General features: G+C 36.2%; 1 pseudogene; it reads right to left on the reverse strand.

Moving 5' to 3' along the window:
• Window positions 1-2,085: 2,085 nt before the first annotated feature.
• Window positions 2,086-7,893, reverse strand: part of LOC136854851 (carbohydrate sulfotransferase 11-like) — a 25,833-nt pseudogene continuing 20,025 nt past the window's right edge.

Below are 7,893 nucleotides of genomic sequence, written 5' to 3' on the forward strand. Positions count from 1 at the left end.
AGTATACTGAGTTTATTCAGCAAACCATTTGTGGAGGCGGGGAATATATAATTTAAGGTCAAAAGAGAGTTTATATACAATAGCAGTTATAAAAAAAATCATTCCGCTTTTAGAAATTTTAATATTTTCTCGACATTTAACAGAATGTAGTTTTCTTTCTTGAGTACTGCAATACTTTTATTTATTTATTCATTCACCTCTTTGTTTATTTCTCTAAGAGACATCACTCACTTCCCTGGAACGCCAGGCAGAGAGATCACTGCCAGGTTTCCACTTACCAAATATTATGCGTGTATGTGTGTGTGTGAGAGAGAGAGAGAGAGAGAGAGAGAGAGAGAGAGAGATAAACAAAGAGAGAGAGAGAGAGAGAGAGAGAGAGAGAGAGAGAGAGATAAACAAGAGAGAGATAAACAGAGAGAGAGAGAGAGAGAGAGAGAGAGAGAGAGAGAGAGAGAGAGAGAATGTACAACTTATCTCTTAAAGAGTGCCTTTGAGCCTCTAATAATTCTTTATTGAGCGAGAGAAATATTAAAATTGATGAAAAACTCGTTTGTATCACTTTAGCTGGGACTCTGATCATTTTTTTTTAACAAATTCCTAAATAAATTAGCAGTACACCTCGATCTTGTGAGATAATCACTGAGTTTACAAAGTACACAACCCCCTGAGTTAACCAAATACAACTTGACATAACAATATACCCATGTGAGTTACCCAAGTACCCCTGAATTAACCAAGTACCTAAGTATCCCATGGGTTAACAAAGTATCCCTGAGTTATCCAAGTACCTCTTAAATCAACCAAGTTTCCGTTGTGTGAACATATAACACCATAAGTTAACTTAGTAACCCCAGAGTTGCCCAAGTACCAACAGGTTTACCCAAGTAGCCTGCAGATGAACCGAAGTACCCAGCTCTAAGTTAACTAGATACCCCTTGAACGAACAAATTGTTTACTGAGTTAATCTAGAATCCTATGAATTAACCAAGTACCCAACTCAGTCAGTTAGCCAGGTAACCACAAAGTTAACAAAGTTCCCACTGAACAGACCAATTACTCTGTAGGTTAACAAAGTACAAACTAAGTTAACAAAGTACTCAGTGGATTAACTAAATACCTACTGAGTTAACCAACTTCCCAATACCCACCCGGAATTGATTAAGTATTCTCCAAGCTACCAAACATTTACCCAGGCAGTTACTCTATAACCCCCTGAGTTAAGAAAGCACTCAGAACGGACAAAGCAATCACTGTGTTAACCAGTTAGACCCACCTCTGTTACCTTAAATGGCCATGAATCGAAACTAATTAAATTAGAATAGTACTACAATTAGTCAGTTGGTTGAAAATGCATTAGATTTATCAATTGGTTAATCACATCAGTCATTATTCATTTATATACGAGTTAAACTAAGGTCACATTACAAGTTACCCCTGTGGGAACACTTGCAATGGTAATTCCACGCTGAGAACCCCTGCTTTGTAGAGAGAGTCTCGTGGATTAAAACCCTGACTAAATTTTCCTGAACTTAATTCTTTCTACATTAAACGTAGTAAAAATATTATACACACAGGATGACGTTAACTGAAACTTCACGAAAGGAAATTCTGGAAACATAAGAATAACAGTAAAACCTTCCTCGTTCCTTCTTCAGCGGCAAACGGAAATGGGAAAAATATTAAGTGCAGTCGTATACCCTCATTATTTTTCTAAAACACATACACACACACGCACATACACACGCACACACATGCACACACACATATATATATATATATATATATATATATATATATATATATATATATATATATATATATATATATATATATATGTATAATATCAGAATATATACATATATATATATAATCTGTGTATGTATGAATTATGTATGTATAGGTATAACACTCAATATTCGTATTGCTATTAATCATAAATACTCTTATCTTACCTTGACTTAATTCAATTAAGAAATTTATAAATTTATATATATATATATATATATATATATATATATATATATATATATATATATATATATATATATATACATACATACATACATACATATATATAGAGAGAGTTTCTTGCTTCTTTGATCGAGTTAAAGACCGACAGAAGGGAATAACAACTGAAAAAGGGATTCAGTCAAAAGACTGGGATTCGATCCCAACGTTCAACAACATATCGTATATTTGAGATTTTGATTATTTTTCTCCTGAGTTTGGTACAAGAGCGAAAATTAATTTCTTTACGCAAGGGGACCTAAACCTGTGAGGTGATGGGACCCTTCAAAAACGATAGGTTCAACGGCTCGGGAAACGCAATCGGGAAAGAAATTCCACGGCCTGGTAGTAGAAGTTAGGAAAAGAAACAGCAACCAAACAGAATGGAAGAAGGACTCTCTTCTTTAGTTTCACAGCGCAGTAACTGAAATAGTACTGGCAAAAGAGAAGGCTAAAATATTGAGTGCGGAGAGACCCAGCACTTTACTAAGGTAATCTGGCATTCTTTTCCTTTAGAAGCAATGGTTGGCTAACGTACATCAATAACAATTCAGGAAAATGTAAGAATCGACTATAAACGGGGTCATAACTTATTTGTCAACTCTTGTTAAATAGCAACAGACCTAACTTTCATAGTCTAATCATTCTTTCTCGAAAATTCACACATTTAACAGCTTTGATGTTGTGTTAATTATGCAGTCCAGTTCTTTTCTAAGACTAAGAAATTTCAAGCAAACCATTTTTAGGTTTACAATGTCAGTTCAACACCCAGAATGCTAACAGTCCGTCAGGCTATATAACACTGCCCACAGTTCTCTAAATCTACCAGAATTCTGAAACATCTTACATACATCTAAGTATCCAGCGTGTATCGCTGATACCTTTGACAATCTGAGAATGCAAATAAAAAAGTGCTTTTGAATTGAGCCCAATGAATACTGAATAGGATTTACAACAAACCTTGCGGCTCCTTCAAGCAGAACTACCTCCACAGATTTTTTAGACATTGATAAATATATTAACCATAAAGTAATACGAGAAGAAAGAATTCTTCTTTTTCTAAGAAGAGAAATATGACCGTCTGGTCTGTACGAGTCTCATACACAGACGCAGCATTGCTGAGAGAAAATAAGCATTTGTCATGGTACAAAATCTAGTCACTAAGACTTAAAAGACGTCGTTCCTCTTTGCACAATGTGTGTATTTTGATTGATCTTCTAAGGCATGTCGTAGCCAAAGAGAAGAAAGTCCAGTAAATATGTCCGCAAGAACTGCAGCTTGTCTTGTGAGGTAAGACTACTTTCATATTTCTGCAGTTGCTTAGAAGCGTGGAAGGCTCTGTCTGGTGGTGGAAACCGGTCTGCCAACTCTCCAGCGCCGATCCAGTACAGCGTTTCGTTGGCTTCGTGTTGGAAGTTCTCGTATCTCCCAACGGCGTCGTACTGTTGATGGAGTAAAGAGTTCATTAGTTAAAGAATCGAAAAGTCGACCATCTATCGCTTTATCTAAACCAAAGGCCAAGATCTGAATCCTGACCTAAGGGAGATCCAAATATCAATTATGATTACTTGGTTGTAAATTATTCCCAGTTTACAGTGAATCCGTTATTTAAAGATATTTGTGGCATAATATGAGTGTGTATAAACAAAATCACGTCTGTATAAGTGACAATCATAAGATATCATTTAAACGTTCTCACCTGTATTGCACAAGGAGCGCACAATTCCACTATGGGCCTCCAGTGCTCATTTTGCTGGGCCATTGTCCAAGTCCCATTAGGAGGAGTGACCCACCGAATGAATTCCTGGAACGTTATATTGTGACCTCCAGTGACCTGTTAAAAGGATAAAGGGCAATCATGGGATTCAGGTATAAAGAGAAATGTTATAGACAAAATTCATAGGATTCAACAGTGAAGCGCTGTGAGTTTTAGCAAAAAGGTTTGAGCTGAAAAGGGATATAATGGATTTTAAATGTGCAAATATTCTGGTTCCAGAAGGATGATTATAAACCTTCTTTCTTTATGTATTTCCTATTATCTTATGTAATTTCTTTAAAATAAGAACCATATTCTTTGGAAGCTTGAATTTCAAGTCAGTGGTCCCTGCGGGCTTGTATTTGAACAGGATTTATCTTCTGAAAAATAATGACGATAATAATAAGTCAGCATATTTTATCAATATATTTTCAAAAATTAAATATACGAAAATATGCTTCGTGATTCTTTGTCAGGTCAAAATTACTCAATGACCTATTTTAATGCCATTGCAACAAATCCTTTCTTCATGGGTATGCCGTGAGATTTAAATGAGTTGACAATGAAATCAAGAATGGACTAGTTCGTAGAGTGTAAAAGATATAATGCTCGTTCGATTGTTCCCTTCCCGAAATTTGTAAGAATAGAAAGTACATTGTGGCATGGAAGGCTAGAACTGAGAACAAAGTGCTTAAGTAAATTTCTTATCAGAGTTTTCATACAAAAATCGGGCGAAAGACTATTCAGCTTTTAGGCAAAAGTTTTCTTCCACTAAGTCTTGTATGGGATTTTCAGGAAAGAATTTTGCCAATGATCGACAAGGTTTCAATTATTAATTTGGGACATACGGCAAGCATTCATGTTCAATCACGTTTGAGCATGCAAGCATTGCATAGGAAACCAGTAAAGGCAACCTTAAAAGCAGAATAAATTGCCGATTCTGAGTGCACTTGCAGCCCACAAAGAGGGCTTTCAATGATTTGGCGTACACTTCCAACTTACAGAAATTGAAGGTTTAATACTTTTCTTTACAGGCAGCTAAAATACGTGCTTAATGCTTTTTAGCTATAGCTTCAGAGCACAGACAATAAAAACGCACAGCCAGCCCCTCTAAGCTGATTTACTACAAACCACAAGCAAAGAAAGCATACCCATTTTATGAGCAGCTTCAGCATACGAACAAGAATGCTTACTAATTCCACTCACAAATGCATCCAAAAGCAAGGTATCTTACTGGTTCTATTTACTGCTGCAATCCACAAACATTAAAAAAGTACAGTCCTGTTAATAGCTACAACCCACAAGAATTACCGATTTTGCTTACATCCAACCCACCCAAGAAAGTTTACTCAAGTTTAACTCTCTCTGTTTTAACTGAACTCAGGAATTGCCATCCAACAGGGAGGTACAGCCTGTGCGGAGCAAGAATGCGCTGCTATGACATCACTTACCTTTCCTCGCATCATACTCTCGACCTCTTGTCCAACGTGTTTGTGAAAGTCAAAGTTGCTCTCTTTATCTATGTGTTCCAGCTTGTCCCTGTAGGCCGAAATCAAGCGGTGGAGAGGGTGGCGCGTGAATAAGAACTTCTTGTAGGTCGCCAAGAACTCGTTCCTTTCCCTGTCTGTGAATCATTATCAAGGGAGGTAAAAAAGGAGAAATTGCATGAATTTACAGGTTGTGTCTCCGGTCTTGAAAACATGAACTATTGCAAAGATTCTAGAGTTACTTTTCTGACAATGAAAGAATGAATGGTCAGTCCTGAAGTGCTATTCTTAGTATGACTATGATAATCACATAGAAGAGATGAAAAAATATTATTTTTTTCACGATTATTATCAATCAGAGGTTTCGATTTATTTCATGGAGCTAAAATTTGTGGTCAAGAAAAACCTAAATATTTGTAATACCAAAAATATAAGAAAAACAAAAGCTTGAAGTTTTCCATTAACCTAGTGTTTCATTCTAATGACCTGTTGCAATAAGCGAGAACTCTTCCCAGTTCCAGCACCTTGTCTCCCGTGTTAAGGAAAAACAATATATTTACTCATTCTAACCATAAATACAAAGTAATCGTTAATGACTTCGTGTCAATTAAGTCTAAATATTAAAAACTTTCAAGGCATTATTTGCTGTCAATTATAGAATTCATCACCTTAGCGGCACCCATAATCCAATTCGTATATCAATCATATTTTTTTTTACTGTTCTTTAAATTTTAATCTTTTCTTAACATCCATCTACAAATTTCAGTGACGTCTTCTTTGGCTTATCACCTACAAACTTCAAAAGATTGTGGGAGTTTTTTTATACTGACCAATGAATGTTTTTTTTAGCATTCGAATTTCTGATTTATCTGTGGCATCAAGAGAATTATAAAAAGTTATAAATTTCTAAACAACTTTTGGCAGCGCCATAAATATCAGCCACTTCTCAAACACCAGCATTTAAATCTGAATTCTGCAAGTGAATTATAATCACTTTTGAAGAATCCACACTAAGCCTGTTGCATATTTTCATTTCTTATCAGTAAATTTCATTAACCTTGCAGGCATAACTTAAAATTTCATTACAATCTAATATAAAAATTTCTATCAACTCCTGCCAGTACCTTGGAATTTTAGCAGATGAATTAACCTGCTCATATGGACTCACCTATAAATTTGGAGCTCGAGAGAGTCGGCAAGAATTTGCCGTGAACTTGACTCCTTGTTAAATCCAAGATATTTTCGTCCTCCTCCAGCAGGCCTGCTAGCCAAAACCATATCCTTTTCCATGACGTGCACGCCACCTGTCGGTAAAGATAGTTAAAAAAGAGACTGCGTTGATAAAGTCATGGCTCAGACAGACCTGATAAGTAATGTGATTTTGACATTTTGATGTAGAAGGGGTGGACGTTATTGCAAGAGTCTAGCTTTCCCCTCTTCCAGCTAGAAGAGGGCATTACAATCAATGATATCCGCCCATGGGGAGAATGATAAGTAGTATGTTAACATAAGCTGATGAAAGATGGATGGAAGTGACTAGAAGAGACTAACTCCTTAGCCCAACTCTACCTTAGTTTCAACAAGTGATTAACAGAGGTTCCCTTGATTCTTATTTTACTCTAAGGGTAGCAACGGGACCTACAGCTTATTTGGATTATGAAATGAGGTTTCATTGTCCTTTAGGGTTGGATTATGGAGGGCCTTTAGGAGAACTACCTTTAATGTAAAACCGCACTGACTTCTTTCGACAAGTACCAAATTTACTGCCAGCATTCGCTTAATTCTGATTCGGATCTAAAGGTCATCATCTGTGTTCTAAAAAATCGTAGGCCTCAGCTATTTAAAAAAAAAAACCATCAAGTGGTTCTACCCCAATCTTTTCTAATGTGGTTAATTTCTGTCTTACCTTACTTCTCTTGCCCAACAGGGTGGTCGGGTCAGTTCTGTCTCACCCTGAAACGGACACATTAGCCAAGCTTTCATTTGCTTTCTCAAAGGTCTCTCTCGACAAAGGTCTCACTTGGCAATAAATGTTCCAGATACCAGAATGTAATTCAGCTTTAATTTTTATAGCACATAAGCTGTCAGCTTGACCACTGCAAGAAAATGGATTTCACGTCTCGGGTAATGACAAACTTGACTTGATCTATGAAACAGAAGAAAGCGAAGAATTCCATTTTCTTTGAGTGATGGTATAATAGATTGAGCAGATCAGTTGACCCTGTATACATATAGTTCTTAACGTCCACTTAATATATCAGCCTCTCTTATAACCATTTTCAGGCTAAGACAACTACACAGGTCAAGAACTTGGTCTTAGTCTTAAGCATCCGGAAATATGATAGTTATGCAAAATCATCGAGTGCGAATGTTTCATGGAATAGTTTAGTGTGTATAAAGCTGCGTTAACTATATATTTCTGTCTAGTTCTGACGTAATGGAAATTAAGCATAACTCCACATATTGTTCTATTAATCTTGATACTTTCCCATCTCGTAATTCTTCAGTGTGCATAGAAGACATATATTTCTAGACAGCTAACATTAAGAAATAGACTGTTCGCTCTCCTAATAATTTCGATTCGTTTCTTACTATAAAGCCGAATACAATACAGGATATTACGAAAAACATTTACACCTAAAA

The sequence above is a fragment of the Macrobrachium rosenbergii genome, chromosome 30, assembly GCF_040412425.1.
Source record: "Macrobrachium rosenbergii isolate ZJJX-2024 chromosome 30, ASM4041242v1, whole genome shotgun sequence".
Lineage (NCBI taxonomy): Eukaryota > Metazoa > Arthropoda > Malacostraca > Decapoda > Palaemonidae > Macrobrachium > Macrobrachium rosenbergii.